Source organism: Nycticebus coucang, chromosome 5, assembly GCF_027406575.1.
Source record: "Nycticebus coucang isolate mNycCou1 chromosome 5, mNycCou1.pri, whole genome shotgun sequence".
Taxonomy (NCBI): domain Eukaryota; kingdom Metazoa; phylum Chordata; class Mammalia; order Primates; family Lorisidae; genus Nycticebus; species Nycticebus coucang.
Window position 1 is genome coordinate 28,316,991 of NC_069784.1, and position 18,243 is coordinate 28,335,233.

The 18,243-nt window shown below is 35.8% G+C and overlaps 1 protein-coding gene across 4 annotated transcripts in view; it reads right to left on the bottom strand.

Annotated features, from left to right (window-relative positions):
- Positions 1-18,243, bottom strand: part of DPYD (dihydropyrimidine dehydrogenase) — an 883,000-nt gene that overhangs the window by 447,643 nt on the left and 417,114 nt on the right. The gene's annotated exons all lie outside the window — the stretch shown is intronic.

Genomic DNA, 18,243 nt, shown 5'->3' on the forward strand with positions numbered 1-18,243 from the left:
GAGGACTGGTCAAAAGGACAAAAAATGCAATACTGATCCCTCTTCTGTTTCTCAGCTTCCTAACTCAGGTATAAAGCAGTTAACTCAAATGATCTCTCTGGCCATACCCATCTCCACCACATTGAGCATAGTTTTATAATTTGTAAAATAGAGAAAATAGTTAACACAGAAGATATTTTGAGTATAATGTGAATGTTATGTTCCTGAAAATAATTAACACATAACAGGTATTCAATAAATTAGATTATTTACTTCTAACATTATATTTGTGTTCTGAAATCACATAAAATTATCATTTTGCCCTTTTTATGGAGGAAAACAGTGAGGGCCAAGCTAGTGTAATGAAAATTTTAAAAGCTAAGTCCTTAGGCTGGGAATGTCACCTTTGTAATTACACTGTTCTGTCTCAGAAGCACTAGTAGGAAAACTAAAAAGGCAACACAACTATCAAAGGTCAAAAGACAGAAAATGAAAGAGTAATTAATTCAGAACTTGAAGACAGATCTCTTGATTTTCAGCCTTCCATTATACCACTTAAGAGCACTATATGATATTTTTCTATATGATCTTTCATAACTTAAGACTTAACTTTACTAAATTACAAAAGGCAAAGAAACACAGTTTCATCAAAATTTCAAATTAGGTTACTTTGTGTAAAAATTTTTTCCCAGCAAATTAAAGGTTCGGGGTGTTTTGTTTTACTGTGATATTGTCATTAGGCACCAGGGCACTATAAATTCATCATGGGTTCCAAAATACTTATGGTCAATTTGGGCCAAGTGACACCACAGTGCTTAATTTCTTTCATACTCCATCAATATATGCTAAACTTAGGCTCTGTATAACATGGGTAGGATTTTTTAGTCTTTTTTTTTTTTCTGCCCATTCTAAGACTGAGTAATCTCTGCCTGAAATAGCAATCTACTGCTGTATTGGCAAGGAAATATTCTGCTTTTATGGAAACAATTTCATTTTAGATTACTTTTCAGGTCAAATGCTGCCATTTAATAAAAGTTTAGAACCCTATACAAAGTCAATAAAAGGCATTAAAATTATTTATTAGTCATGGCATTTTCTTCTTCTATCACCAACTAGATAGTTATGGTTTGGATAGCTCAATTCGATATAGCCTCATTTCTCATTCTTCCTTGATTTCCTTTTGCCATACATAGATGTTATTTAAAAATCCCTTTTCATACATAAAATTTTGACATCATCACAAATAGAATTTTCAATAGCAAAAACTCAAGCCTCTGATGCATAGTAATTAATTTAAAATATTAACTAAGGAGTACATCACAAATTAACCTGAATGGGAGCCAATGAAGAGTATAAAATTCTATAGGGTTTACTGCATGTGTCTTTATAAAGAACTGAAATGGACTTCATTTTTCAAGGCTGTAAACAAATTTGACTTTACTACTTGCCATTACACGGGATAAAAATGAGATCACATGCTTACCTGATACTAGTTAAGTCCAAAGACTGAGTTTCCCAGTGAAACTGACCTAAAGTCATCTCAGTACTGTGATCCTGACTAAGTGGAAAACTTAGCATGAAAACAGCATTTAGCCATGACATATTTCAATATTATTTTTTGGGGACTATCACTATCTCTAGCTGAATCCATTATGATTTAAAACTGTATTTTTATTGACATTCATAGTTTTTCAACCAGTCAGTGACCAATAAATTTATATCAAGTTTCTCTTAACATAGGAATTAAAGATTTTGCAATGCATCTTAAACTGAAGGACACTTTTTCAATAAGTCTCAAGGTTTTAATACAGTTGTCATTTCAAAAGCCTTACCTCTCTCAGTTGGAAAGAGGTTTAGAGAAGGAGGCAGTTCTGTTGATAAGATTGTTTTTATCTGAAGCAGAGGAGGATTCAAAAATTAGTATGACATATCCATGATGCCTTTCTTTTCAGGCATTTTTATTCTTTAAATGCAAGAACACCGCAGTTGGCTGTCAATCATTAAGCCACAAAATGAAATCCTTTGCCTGGTTAGGAGATTTGCAACTATACCAATGCTGGTAAACTAACCACCAAATTATAGCCTTTTCTCTTGCCTCACCCAGATTTCACAGGGGCTGCACACCCAAATAAATGCCTCTTGGCTACCCATTCATCTAACAGCTGGAAGGATGACACTTGACATTTGGAAACTTTCCTGTGAAGATTGCTGCAAGGCTTTCCCATTAGCTTCCTGGTGAGACTGTAAGGTCGAATAAGCTGCCTCAAAACCTGCAAAGGGTAACGGAAATACTCTAATAGCAAGCCTGTGCAATTTAAATTTCTAATTCTCAAATCATAGTTCTTCAGAGATTGTAGAAATCATTGGTATATTTCAGGGCAAAAGGATGCCTTTGAAGATGTGGAATTAAAGTGATATTTGAAGCAATGATAATGGTAACAAGTGTCTTTTATTCAAACTTAGGACTGAGGTCGTCTAAGTAAGAGAGACTTGGACATACATAAGTACTCGTAAGTTTGTTTTCTAAAATCTGTGCTTGTCATATTTTTAGCAACTGTTTATCTTTGTCCACAGTGGGAATCTTGAACATGAGTCACGGTTCTTCAGGTTTTATTTTCACATCATGAATCTTATTAGAGAAAGAAAGCTTTCAAATTCTTACAATCCAGCATTGTGGATTCATTTTCATAAATCATTGACCCTAATATAAAATAACATAGTAAATATGCCATTAAGAAAATGTTGTAAAGTTATAAATCTTTCAGGTATAGACAAATTTTTCCTCTTTAGAAAGATAATTCCTTTCAAAGTACCCCAAATCATAGTTTTAATAAATTGACTTTTCTTTTTTTTTTTGTAGAGACAGAGTCTCACTGTACCGCCCTCAGTAGAGTGCCGTGACGTCACACAGCTCACAGCAACCTCTAACTCTTGGGCTTACGCGATTCTCTTGCCTCAGCCTCCCAAGTAGCTGGGACTACAGGCGCCCACCACAACACCCGGCTATTTTTTTGTTGCAGTTTGGCCGGGGCTGGGTTTGAACCCACCACCTTCGGCATATGGGGCTGGTGCCCTACTCACTGAGCCACAGGCGCCGCCCTTGACTTTTCATTAAATATATAAAAAAGACAAAACTCCTCACATAATCTCAAACCATAAAAATGCCACAAGGTGAATGATTTCATTTATTGATAGGAATGTACTTAACTCAATTAACATTTATAGCAATGATCTTTTTGCATGATATTCAAGTTCAAAACCTCTGTCTTCAAAGTCTTTAGAATTGTCTGTTCTTTTCTTAACTAAGTTATTTCTCAAGTGAAAGATTAACAAGAATGAACAGGCCTCCCTAAATATTCAGTCATATGTCCAAATGTAGGTGAAATTAATGTTATGATTTAAAAAAAAAGAAACATTTAAAAAAAATAGATGCAGGAGGGCATTGGAAAAACAGGAGTTAAAAATGATGTAACTTTCATTCTTGAATTAATCACCCTCTGAGACTAAAATAACTTTTAAAAAGTCATCTTAGTGATGCTGAATTATACCTCATTAGTAACAATGAAAGAGTTAGACTCCTATGGATGTGTACCTCTCGGCCCCGAATCACAAACCAACACAGGCATGAAGCTAATTTTCCCATAGCATTCCATCAACAAATCCACCAAAAGGAAGCTCGGGTCACAGAATGAAGATAGAATACTGAGCAATAACTGGACTGCTCCTTTCTTTTCAAACTAAAATCACAGATACCATTTAGTATTCCCTCAATAGCAGGTAGGTCCATGGCATGAGATTATCTCCACTAGGTACTGAAATCACGAATTCGTTTCACATAGCCTATTGAACTGCCATCAGACGGTAATGACGTTCTGTCACTTTTGACTCGGGGCACATCTGAACTAGTGACCAAGAGGTTAAAGGCTCTGTATCTCATTCCCAAACCCATGAGATCCCGAGTTTCCTCAATCACTGGTGATGTTTTTGTGCCTCAATTGAACTAGAAGAAAACATACAAAAACCTTAAGCAGTAGGAAAGTAGGTCACCAATATAAGGCATTTATGATAGTCTGGAAGAATGTCATAATTATCTATTTCAAATGTCATAATTATCTAATTTCTATTTTTGAAATAGATAATTATGACATTTTATAATCTAATAATTATGACATTTTTCATAGTATATATTAAATATAGCTAATATATACTAATATGAAATATAGCTATATTAATTTACCAAAGCAGAATCACAGTAACTGTTAAAGGACTTCATTATAACTTTCACTAGTGTATCTTATAAATTTTACTAATGAGCTAAAAGACACTGGGGGGAGTTAAAACTGAAGACACCATGTTCTACAAGCTTCAGTGTTAAGAAAGGTACTGCAGATCTTGTCGCCTCCAGGATACATACATGTGTATCTCATGTTATCTGTTCTAAGATACTTCTGCCACACAAATTAGTTTCAGAAGGGAACTAACAAATAAAAAAGAATAATACAGATTCATAAATGAAATAATCAAAACCCTATCAGGCACTGTAATGTGGATACTTACTATAGGGATATAGCACATTTTTTAAAAAGATAAAGTTTGGAGAAGAAAGTAAAAACTATTGTTTCAGGACATATATTCAGGCAGACTCATGTTTATATAGTAGTGGAAGCTTAAAACTATACCAATAATCAAAACATTAAATTTTGTTATTGTTGCTGAAACTTGACCTCCAATCCTGGCATTTTATAACTATTCAAACTTCAACTATTTTTTACATAAAGATCAGTGACCCCTAAAGTCACTTATAAACATATCAAAACCTTCTTTATGGTTAGCGCCACAATGCCTACTTCCTTCTACTTTCTATTTCCCCATAGATATTTGTTTGATTTGCCTGGAAAGAATTCTACCTGCAAGGACATAGGTCTTCTTTTCCTTTACATTTCATGCCTGTTTTTAAAAAAGAAGCACTATAGAAATTCATTCCTTTATTTGAATTTCTTCTATTTGTTGATTCCACATTACCTTTTTGCTAATTACTCTCATCTTTGTCTCTCATTTACACTTCCATTGCTACAGCTACTTTTTGTAGCAGCAACATGTAAATTTAGTTGATCCTTTCCACTACTAGTGATAAATATTGAGGTTTTTTAATGTTGTTTCCAGGAAGGAATTTAAAACAGAATTCTTAATAACAGAATGTAATCACATCAGTAGGTTTTGTGATTATAATTTCCATATAGATCGACTTTATTTGACAAAAGGTTCCATGTTTATAAGAGCTCTTTCTCTGAAATACCTGACAACTTCAGGGAAAATGAGTTTCTGATCTAGGATTAGAATTTAGAAGACTTTAGTCTGTGTTTTATCCCCAAGTTTGTTCTCCGTGGGAGGACATAACTCTCTGAAATGTCGTACAGCCTTTCCCTCCCCACTTTCCTTGCATCCAAATCTGTCTGTAGGAGAACAAGGTAAGGGCTTAGTCTTCTAAATGATGTGGGAGGGGAAAACACAGACACACTTGATCCACTGTACTTCCTCAACATGCTTCTGACATAGGTGTGTGGGGATTTCCCCCACCAGCAAGCAAGCCATCAGTCCCATGGAGGACATGAGCTGGATGTCAGCCTCTAATTCAATCTAATTCTGACACCAGCCACCTGGAGATAGCATCAGATCCCACAGGGTGAGGACTGCTCCACCCCAACACTGCAGACACCCGTTGGAATCCCCAAGTTATTTTAGTTGTGCTTCTGACTGACCAGCTAAAATTGGGGTTCCCATGATTAATTTGTTATAGAAGCTTGTAGAACTCTGGGAAAACACATTTACCAGTTTAATATGAAGGCTATTTTAAAGGATACAAATACAACAGCCAGATGAAGAACTACATAGGACTGCCAGGCTCTCATGAGCAGGAGTTTTTGCCCCATGGAATGGGGGCATCACCCTCCCTGCACATGGGTACATTCTTGTTTACCTTCCCGGAAGTCTCCACATGTCTGACTATTGGCAACTCATCTCCCAATGTCATACATACAGTTGACCCTGACCAACATGGGTTGGAACTGCACAGATCCACTTATATCAAGCTTTTCTCTTGCCTCTATAACCTCTGAGACAGTAGGACCAGCCCTCTCTCTTTCTCCCCCTACCAGCCTATTCCATGCATAGATGATGAAGGTAAATATATTTTCCCTCTGTATTATTTTCTTAACATTTTCTGTTCTCTAGCTTCCCTCATTGTAAGAATATAGTATCAGATACACACAGTGTATTAATCAACTGTATGCTATCAGTAAGACTTCTGGTCAATGGTAGTTTATTAGTAACTAAGTCTTTGGGAACTCAAAAGTTATACACAGATCTTTGACTGTACAGCTTTGGGCACCCAAACCCCACATTGTTCAAGGGGGAGCTGTATTTTCTTTCTCTGGAAGTTAGGAAATGTGACATATTCCTATTCTTAGAACTTCTCTCTCCACTTAATCATTCTGGTTAAGGTATATTTTTAACTAGAACTTAGTTACACACAGCTTGCAATCAGAATCTTATTTCTCTAGAAGAACTGAGAGAAATAAGGCAAAGTTCTAACACATTATTAAATTTTTAAATTTTAAGACACATACACTGTAGAGTGGTGTGCTGTGCTGTATAGGTTGGTGAGGAAAAATGAATAAGGACCTACAGTTGAAAAGTATGAGGAGGGTGGCACCTGTGGCTCGAGGAGCAGGGAGCCGGCCCCATATACCAGAGGTGATGGGTTCAAACCCAGCCAACCCAGCCCCGGCCAAAAACTGCAAAAAATAAAAATAAAAAATGAAAAAAAGAAAAGTATGAGGAAAACAATTCAGCATGTGGATAGTAAGAAATAGATGGGTGTGCTCAACCCTAGCTTCTTTACTGATAAGATATCAACTTCAAATAAGTTTTTTAATCATATTAGCCTTCATTTTTAAAAGCAGTGAAATAAAGAAAATGATACCTATTATACAGGGTCATTGTAACAAAAATAAAGTACAACATAAAATAGATGCTAAACCAATAGTAGCTTTTATTACAATGATGAACAAGGAAATACGTATGTAGGTTACGTTTTGAGGAAGACAAAAATCCGTGACCACTTCTTTCCTGAAGGTTTTTCAATAACTCTAACCAACATTGATGTCTGCTCCTCAACTACATTAGCATGTGTTGGTGGTAGTAAATTTAATTTTGTATTATATCCTATTTTTTTCTAATTATTTCAGAAGGGTAATCCTTGCTTTAGAGAAAAAGAAAATGTTGACTAATGAATGTGTTTAATTTTCCTTAATTTTATCTAGTGTAGTGCTTTTACCTATCCATCTATCCAGATGTGTGCATGTACACACCCACACTCAGGCACGCACTGGCACAATGGTTAAATGAATAAATCCATTAGTAACATATGAATCAAAGCAGTAAAGAAATTTTACAATTTAATGAATTTTTTGTTTAGGTATAGTCCTTATTTCAGGTAGATACTCTTTCTTTGAGTATACTGTCAAAATCAGCCTTAATATTCAGTAATTCTTATTCAAGTTGTAAACTTGATCTCAAACATGGCTAGACTCCACTAACATTGTAGTATTACAAACAAGGTGAAGTCATATCGGACCTGTATCAGTACAAGTGAAGAAAAATCAGTTTAATATTATATAATAATCACATACAAGAAAGAAAATCTTGATGAATTGGCAATGTTTTTCTCCACATTCATACCAAATCTAGCATATCACTTCTACATGCAAACAGTTGGTATTACCCTACATACCCCAAATTAAAATCCTAGATTATGTGGTCGCATGCTCTAGCCCCAGTATAATTGCAGATCCCACTTTTCCTATTAATTTCTATGTTCAGGGCCTCCACTCTCCCGGATTATGCGCCTTGATAAAATAAAAAGAAGTGCACAGTCAAAAGCTTATAGAGCAAGCAGAGAGAACCTTTATGAAAATTCAAGGAAAGTGCTCCTCTTCTGAATAGAAGCAGAACAACAAAAGGTCCATTGGTGGGTGGAGCTTGCTCTGAATTTCAGCCAGCTGGTACTCTAGTCTGGGTACCCTTTGTGCAGGGTAAAACCTGTAAGATCTTATCGAGTATACCTCCTAAATTTCCAGAAACTCTAATTACTCAGAATTCTTCCAATTTTATACGCTCCTTCTTTATTTGTATTTTCTTTATTTGTTTTTTTGTGAAGCCTTTGCTTATTCCACACCCTGATACCTACATGCAATCAATCAATCATTACTTCTTCCATGTACCTTTGTGTCTTTACATTTTTTATTATTGTGTCAATTGTACTGTATTAGCCTTGAATTTGCACAAGTGACTTCCTTACTAGCTATGGATTCTTAATTAGAAGTTTCCTGTTTTAATTCCCATTTATAAACCTAGTAATTAGTACTATCCGTAAGTGCACTATATTTTAATTTTTTTATTAAAGAAATTAATGAATGAATCTATGCATGCATGACTTCTTAGAGAGATGGAGGGACATGGATGAACATATTAATGGCTAAATAAAACCCTTTTATAATTACCTGAAATAACTTATTTCAATATTCCTCTGTTTAGAGTCTCTTATTGGATTTCTATTCAGATCTCCCATTTCCTAATAATTTTTTTTGATTTAACAATCCAAAGAAAATGATCTCTAAGAATAACCACCAATAGCAATACAAACAACAAATATTTATAGAGCAACCTCTGTACTAAGAGCTTTCTATAAATTCTCTTATATAATATTCCTCAGAACCCAATAAGATAACAACTCTAATTACTATTGTTTATTTATTAATACATTGCATATTTACCCCTGAGAAGACCATGTCCTGGAGTGATGAAGTAACTCGCATAAGATCACATATTTTAAAAGTATTGGAACTGGGTCTGATGTTGGCTCTTTAATTGCGAGCCTGAATGTATACACTATATTATACTTCTTTTCATTCACTCATTTTTTATCCTCCCAAAGTCAAGTGTGTGGTCCAACAGCTGGTACTCAATATGTGTAATTGAGCAAATTAACTAATGAAATTTAAGTGAAACTCTCTTCAGACAACTATGGGAATTACTGAAGTCCCAACGTAATTGTCTTTAAGTAATCACATCTATCTGAGAAAAAAAATTATAAAGAAATATTGTAAAGAAATTCTAAATACCCAATTACAAAAATCACACACATTAATCCATATTATAATTTGTTTACTAAATCAGTTTCTAAAATACACTGTCTGGGTGTTACATATTTACCCAAATGAACAAATGTGAAATTTAAGATAGTGTCATAAAGCTTTCCTTCATGAAGACACTTCAAACATTACAGAAACTCTTCTTAACAAATGCTACATTTGTAAGAAGACAGTATTTATTGTGCTACTGAACTTATGCACAACAAGCCTACTGTTTTTCTTAATTCCTTAAAATTATCTCACTCTGTATATATTTTTTCTATTTAATAGATGAATATATTCTTTTTTTTTTTTTTTTTTAGGGTATGGTAGTAAATAAGCATGCTCACTGGCTTGTGTAGAGATAGAGCAGTGAGCAGGCTTCAATCAAGAAAAACACTAGGAAGGCCATGTCCCAACGCCCTGGAAGAGGATGAAGAAGAAGAAACTGAAGGACAGCTGGGTCAGGAGAGAGGCGTGGAGTAGGGGAAAGGCCCAGATTCAGGAGAAATCTTGGTACGCTGGAAAAAATTCTAATTGGCCTCTCAAGCTAAGAAGTTTGGGCTTTATCCTGGGTGCAAAGAGAAATTATTGAAGTGTTTCAAATGAGAAAATTAAGATCAAACTTGTGTTCTAGAACGATGACCATGGCTGCATGGTAGCAGCATTGGATTTGAGAGGAGGGGAAAGTGGAGGCAATTTCAAGACACCAGAATTAAGTAATGACAGTGCTAGAGAGAAAAATCTCACTTTGTCAATATGTGCCATTTGAGCCTCATCACTGCTTAGAACTTTGCATCTAACACCCTGGCTGGAAGGTGGGAATGTTGATTTTATTTGTCAGAGATTTTTACCTACTGTCCATCTTTACCCTGTTTTAAAATGTAATTTGGCACTTAGTTTGACAAGTTTGAGTCCTTCAGCCAAATCCCAAACTCTTACAGAGTATTAATTTCTTATTATGTATTTCAAAAAACTATTATTCCAAATACTTATTTTTTTTATTGTTAAATCATAGCTGTGTACATTAGTGCAATCAAGGGGTACAATGTGCTGGTTTCATATACAATCTGAAATAGTCTCATCAAACTGTTCAACGTAGCCTTCATTGCATTTTCTTAGTTATTGTATGTAGACATTTGTATTCTGCCTTTAGTAAGTTTTGCCTGTACCCACTCTAAGATGCACTGTAGATGTGGCCCCATCCATTACCCTCCCTTCATCCTAACCTCCTTCCTCCCTTCCCCTCCCTTGCCCCTTTCCTCATAGTCTTGTGCTATAGTTGGGTTATAGCCTTCATGTGAAAGCTATAATTTAGCTTCCTAGTGGGCTGAGTACATTGGATACTTTTTCTTCCATTCCTGAGATACTTTGCTAAGAAGAATATGTTCCAGCTCCATCCATGTAAACATAAAAGAGGTAAAGTCTCCATCTTTCTTTAAGGCTGCATAATATTCCATGGTATACATGTACCACAATTTGCTAGTCCATTCGTGGGTCTATGGGCACTTGGGCATCTTCCATGACTTAGCAATTATGAATTGGGCTGCAATAAACATTCTGGTACAGATGTCTTTGTTATATTGTGATTTTTGGTCTTTTGGGTATAAACCTAGTAAAGGAATTATAGTATCAAATGGCAGGTCTATTTTTAGATCTCTAAGTATTCTCCAAACATCCTTCCAGAAGGAACGTATTAGTGTGCATTCCCACCAGCAGTGTAGAAGTGTGCCCTTTTCTCCACATCTACGCCAACACCTCTGGTTTTGGGATTTTGTTATGTGGGCTACTCTCACTGGGGTTAGGTGATATCTCAAAGTAGTTTTGATTTGCATTTCTCTGATGATTAAGGATGATGAGATCCTAACCAACAGAATCCAACAACACATCAAAAAAATTATACACCACAACCAAGTGGGATTTATCCCAGGGTCTCAAGGCTGGTTCAATATACATAAATCTATAAATGTAATTCATCACATAAACAAACTAAAAAATAAGGACCATATGACTCTTTCAATTGATGCAGAAAAAGCTTTTGATAATATCCAGCATCCCTTCATGATCAGAACACTTAAGAAAATTGGTATATCCTCTGCTATTTCCTTTCTGAGGATTTCATAGTTTTCTTTATAGAGGTCCTTCACCTCCTTCGTTAGGTATATTCCTAGGTATTTCATTTTCTTTGAAACTATGGTGAAGGGAGTTGTGTCCTTAATTAGCTTCTCATCTTGACTGTTATTGGTGTATACAAAGGCTACTGACTTGTGGACATTGATTTTATATCCTGAGACATTACTGTATTTTTTGATGACTTCTAGGAGTCTTGTGGTTGAGTCTTTGTGGTATATGTATACCATGGAATACTATTCAGTTATTAAAAAAAATGGAGACTTTACATCCTTCGTATTAACCTGGATGGAAGTGGAAGACATTATTCTTAGTAAAGCATCACAAAAATGGAGAAGCATGAATCCTATGTACTCAATCTTGATATGAGGACCATTAATGACAATTAAGTTTATGGGGGGGGAAGCAGAAAGAGGGATGGAGGGAGGAGGGTGGGGCTTTAGTGTGTGTCACACTTTATGGGGGCAAGACATGATTGCAAGAGGGACTTTACCTAACAATTGCAATCAGTGTAACTGGCTTATTGTACCCTCAATGAATCCCCAACAATAAAAAAAAAAAAAAAAAAAAAAAGAAAATTGGTATAGAAGGGACATTTCTTAAACTAATAGAGGCCATCTACAGCAAACCCACAGCCAATATCGTATTGAATGGAGTTAAATTAAAATCATTTCCACTTTTATCAGGAACCAGGCAAGGTTGCCCATTGTCTCCACTGCTATTTAACATTGTAATGGAAATTTTAGCCATCACCATTAGGGAAGAAAAGGCGATCAAGGGTATCCATATAGGGTCAGAAGACATCAAACTTTCACTTTTCACAGATGATATGATTGTATACCTGGAAAACACGAGGGATTCTACTACAAAACTTTTAGAAGTGATCAAGGAATACAGCAATGTCTCAGGCTACAAAATCAACACCCATAAATCTGTAGCCTTTATATATACCAACAATAACCAAGCCAAAAAAAACAGTCAAGGACTCTATTCCTTTCACAGGAGTGCCAAAGAAGATGAACTATTTGGGAGTATACCCAACAAAGGACGTGAAATATCTCTACAAAGAGAACTATGAAACTTTAAGAAAAGAAATAGCTGAAGATGTTAACAGATGGAAAAACATACCATGCTCATGGCTGGGAAGAATCAACATTGTTTAAATGTCTATACTACCCAAAGCAATATATAATTTTAATGCAATTTCTATTAAAGCTCCATTGTCATATTTTAAAGATCTTGAGAAAATGATACTTCATTTTATATGGAATCCTTAAAAACTATGAATAGCCAAAACATTACTCAGCAATAAACACACAGCAGGAGGAATCATGCTACCAGACCTGAGACTGTACTATAAATCAATAGTGATCAAAACAGCATGGTACTGGAACAAAAACAGAGAAGTAGATGTCTGGAACAGAATAGAGAACCAAGAGATGAATCCAGCTACTTACTGTTATTTGATCTTTGACAAGCCAATTAAAAACATTCAGTGGGGAAAAGATTCCCTATTTAACAAATGGTGCTGGGCGAACTGGCTGGCAACCTGTAAAAGATTGAAACTGGACCCACACCTTTCACCATTAACTAAGATAGACTCTCACTGGATAAAGATTTAAACTTAAGACATGAAACTATAAAAATACTTGAAGAAAGTGCAGGGAAAACTCTTGAAGGAATCAGCCTGGGTGAATATTTTATGAGGAGGACTCCCCAGGCAATTGAAGCAGTATCAAAAATACACTACTGGGACCTGATCAAACTAAAAAGCTTCTGCACAGGCAAGAACATAGTAAGTAAAGCAAGCACACAGCCCTCAGAATGGGAGAAAATATTTGCAGGTTATACTTCCGATAAAGGTCTAATAACCAGAATCCACAGAGAAGTCAAACGTATTAGTAAGAAAAGAACAAGTGATCCCATTGCAGGGTGGGCAAGGGACTTGAAGAGAAACTTCTTTAAAGAAGACAGACGCATGATCTACAGACACATGAAAAAAAGCTCATCATCCAAATACTTATTTTTAAAAGCACGTGCATGTTTTTCTTCATTATACATCAAAACGTTCTGTTTTTCTTCTTACATGAGTTAAGTGGAAGCTAAGAAAAATGATTGCTCATTTTTTTTTCCAGTACACATTGATCAGGTTCAGAGAAGTTAAAAGATTAGAACAATAATTGTGAAACTACAATATAAAATATATCTGAGTATTTTTTATGTATCTTAATTCAAAGTCTACAAATGGTTTAAATTATACTTAATTCATTTTAAAAAACAATTAAAAACCTTCCATCCTCCACTGACCAATGTTCAATTTTACCTTTTCAAATCTCTTTAGCATCTCTGCCCTCTCACTATTTTCACTTCTTGCAAACTGAATTCACACATTCACTGGGCTCCCTGGCCTAACAGAAGAGCCACTTATTTTATCCCCCTATTCCACTTTCATTTCTTCCAGGAGCTAAAAGGCTGCTCAGTAAGAATCTGGTCAACCAAAAATTGTAACTTTACATAAAAGATAAGCAAACTAAAATAAGAGCACAAAAATGAATGCATAAAAGAGGCTTTACAGAGATAGAATTGACCAGTTGCATAGGATAGGAAAGAATAAAAGAAAGCTTAGACGAATAGCTTGTAAAGGGCGGCGCCTGTGGCTCAGTCCGTAGGGCACCGGCCCCATATGCCGAGGGTGGCGGGTTCAAACCCAGCCCCGGCCGAATTGCAACCCAAAAATAGCCGGGCGTTGTGGCGGGCACCTGTAGTCCCAGCTACTCGGGAGGCTGAGGCAAGAGAATTGCTTAAGCCCAGGAGTTGGAGGTTGCTGTGAGCTGTGTGAGGCCACGGCACTCTCCCGAGGGCCGTAAAGTGAGACTCTGTCTCTACAAAAAAAAAAAAATAAAATAAATAAATAAAAAAATAAAAAAAAAAGAATAGCTTGTAAAGGCAGCTGCATGAAGAGGTGAGGCTTTATAATGTGAAAAGTTTGTGTGTGTGTGTGTACGTGCACCATCATAAATATTTTTAAAAGAGTTTTCATGAGAAGTATCTCTTATTCTGAGACTATCCTTTTCTGCTTTTTTCCATAAAAGATCCTATTCATTTATGTAAGTAAATGTTACAGTTTCATCTGTTTGAATGTTTGTTTTAATATTGTTAGTACAATAAGAAGCAATCAACCCTATACTTATCAATTTTGAAAATTGTATTGGCCTGAGTAACCTGACATCTGATCACCACTAACTTAATGGATTTTAACCTGGAAGTCAGAAATGTTAACTGAAGATGGAACTGGTTTGGGAAGTGAATCTGAAGTGTAGAAAGGACATGAAGATGTTTAGTGAATTTGAAACGCAGGTCTACGTGCATGGAAAGATGTCTAGCAGAGAGCTGGATCATTTAAGAGAGGGCCTTATTAGGGACATAGATTAAGGAGTTATGCAGCAGGAGGTGATACTGAGAATCTTGAGAGTACTCAGAAAATAAGAATAGAATAAGAAGTAACAGTATAAGGTGATAGGTTTGAGGACAAAAAAGCAAAAATTGCCAAAGCAGGAGACTTTCCACTCCAGGCAGCTGTCTTGAGCTGCTTCCTCTGCATAGCTGTCTCTAAGTCCATAAAGACTCATCAAAGCTCAGGGTGGCTGCAATCCTTCAGTCACTGCAGGGAATGCAGCCTGACACACTCATCAACCTGTCTCCCTCGGATTTCCTGGGTTGTGCCTGTTAAAATTGCATTTCTTTTCCCTCCTTCTTTGCTTAGCCTAGTCCCTTTTGATTTGTAACTTTTATAGATATTTTGGCTTTAGATTGGGTATTTCCCCCAATGTTGCTTCTGAAATCACAGCTTTGTATCTATACAAAACCCGTAAGCTGCTTACAGTCACCCTTAGAGCCCTCCACTTCTGAGACCTCACACTCTGGCCCAGATCCAGCATCTGAAGCCCCAATATTCAGAGATGACAGGGAGCAGGTGGGAGGAGGTAAGTGAATCAAACTTCAAAAAGAGAATGTAACCAGCCCCTGCTTATTTATTTTTGTTTTACAGTGATTCCTTCTCAAGTCTTCTTCATGATTTTTGTGTTTTTTTTTGGCCTAGGCCATTATCATTAAGAGGTTTTCCAAAATTTTCTTATAGAATTCTAACAGTTTCCTGCCTTAAGTTGAAGTCTTTTGCCCATTATGAGTTATTTTTAGTGAGTGGTAAGAAGTATAGGTCCTGTTTCAGTCTTTTACATGCAGCTATCCAGTTTTCCCAGCACCACTTATTGAACAGGGATTCTTTTCCCAGGTATATGTTTTTTTTTTTTTTTTCCAGTCTGTGAGTTTTTAATTGCTCAAACATGCCTTTGGAACTATAGAATATAACTCAAGGCCCCTGTGATGTGGGTAGTTTGTTTACAGCTTAAATTAGAGTGCTCCATTTTAAATATAAGTGACAATGACAGTGCCAGACAGTATCTAGGAAGCACTTACATGGAGGCCTTCACTCCGCTACAAGCCAGAAATTTAGTTCAGAAAATGTATTGGCACCAAGATGAGATTATCCCTGAGATAACATAGATGGATGAAAACTTGTGGATAGGCAGTTCCATTTCTAATTTATCTTCAACATTTCGATCCACGTGACTGTCCTTTCTCTCATGTCTCAGCAACCAAAGATATCTCTTCCTTTTTTAGGGGAAGATAATTGAATCATGAGATGGAAATGCAGAAGAATCTCTAAGTACCAAGGATCTCTAAGTTTGGAGATGACAAGCACCCGGTATATGTTTTGATAAAAAATAGATGAGAGTGTGAGAATGATTTCATCTCTGGATTGGTGCTCTGTTCTGAACCACATGTCTATGTCTCTGTTTTTGTGCCTTGCTGTTTTGGTTACTATAGTCTTGCAGCATAGCTTGAATTCTGTAAGGTGACACCTCTTGCTTTGTTCTTATTAAGCAAGGTTGCCCTGGCTGTTTAGGGCTTCTGTACAGATAAAGACACAATCAAAAGAGCAAATAGACAACCCACAGAATGGGAAAAAATATTGCATGCTATACATCTGATAAAGGACTGATAACCAGAATAAGCAAAGAACTAAGGTAAATCAGCAAGAAAGTAGCAATGGCCACATTAAAAGGGGGGCAAAAGACATTTGTATGGAAACTTTTCAAATGAAGATATACTAATGACCAACAAACTCATGAAAAAATGCTCAACATCTCTAACCATTGGGAAAATGCAAATCAAAACCACAATGAGATAATCACCTAACTTCAATGAGAATGGCTTACATTAATAAGTCCCAAAAGAACAGATGCTGGAATGGATACAGAGAGAAAGGATCTCTTACACACTGTTGATAGGGCTGCAAACTAGTACAACCTCTATGGAAAATCATGCAGAGATACCTCAAATAAGTTAAAGTAGACCTACCATTTGACCTAGAAATCCCATTTGACCCGAAGGAAAAAAGGACATTTTATAAAGTGGGCATTGCACTTGTATGTTTATGGAAGCACAGTTCACAATTGCAAAGACACATAAACAACCCAAGTGCCCACCACTACATAAATGAATTAATAAAATGTAGTACCCACATACCATGGAGTAATACTCAGACTAAAAAGAAATAGCCTTCTACTATGTTTTTGTGACAATCTGGATGGATCTAGAGACCGTTGGTTTAAGTGAAACATCACAGGAATGAAGAAACAAACACATGTACTCAATACCAGGTTGGATCTGATCACTGAACACTTAAGTGCATAAATGGAAATAAATATCAATGAAAATCAAGCTGAAAGACAAGATGGGTGTAGGTAAATTTATACTGCTGGGTATGGTGTACACTGTCTGGGTGAGGGGCACACTTATAACCTTGACTCAATTTGTGAAAAACAAAGAAACTATTTACACGAAACATGTGTAACTCCTAATATTCTGAAATAAAAATAATTAGTAAAACATACTAAATAACAACAACAAAAAAGAATCTAAGCATGGAAACAGAAAATGCTAAGAACAGAAATATCCGTATCTCACGCCAGGCTATGGTAATCCCACAACAATCACAATACTGGTTGAATCAGTTTATTTTATCTAGATATAAAATAAAAGTAAAACTCAAAAAAATGATGTAATGAGTAGAAGAACAACAACAATAGACTATATGGTCATGGCAGGCAAGCAGAAGAAATTTAAGGAAGCATTAAAGACAAAGTAAATTTGGTTATCCTGTCAGAAACAAACAAGAGAAAACAAAAGAAGAGAGGCAGAAAGGCATGATGTGAGGACAGTTTTTCCTGAAACGGAAAGAGAGAATAAGGGTGTTATTAACAAGAGTAAACTTAAGGGTGGTTGCCTGTGGCTCAAAGGGGTAGGGCACTGGCTCTGTATACTGGAGGTGTTGGGTTCAAACCCCGCCCTGGCCAAAAACTGCAAAAAAACAAAAAAAAAAAAACAAGAACAAACTTTTCCAGAACCATCTTATGTTAATGAGGCAATTGTACCTACATTTAATTAAAGAACAGGAAGAAAAAAGTCAAAAGTAATACTATACTAAGTCCTAATGGTTACAGCTTTTTTTCCTACAAGACCACACAGTCACTGTACCAAAGAATGTGCATCTTTACATTTCATCATTTTATATTTTGCATTTTGCATAAAACTTAACAGTTAAAAAGTTACAAGTTAAATTTAGAAAAAAAATTGTTTATTTCCACTTAGGTACACAGAATTTGGGAAATGGATAGGACCCTAGCTGGTTCAAGACCAAGTAGTTTTCTGAACTATGTCAAATCTTAATTAATAAATATTCTATCTCCCATCATATTGTGTAGCATGCAATTTAATAAATATACTATTTATATATTTGATCCATTAAATATTTTTAATACAGCAGGACTAATGACGTCAGGTATTTAACTGGCAGAAACCATAGTGATTTTCAATTTAC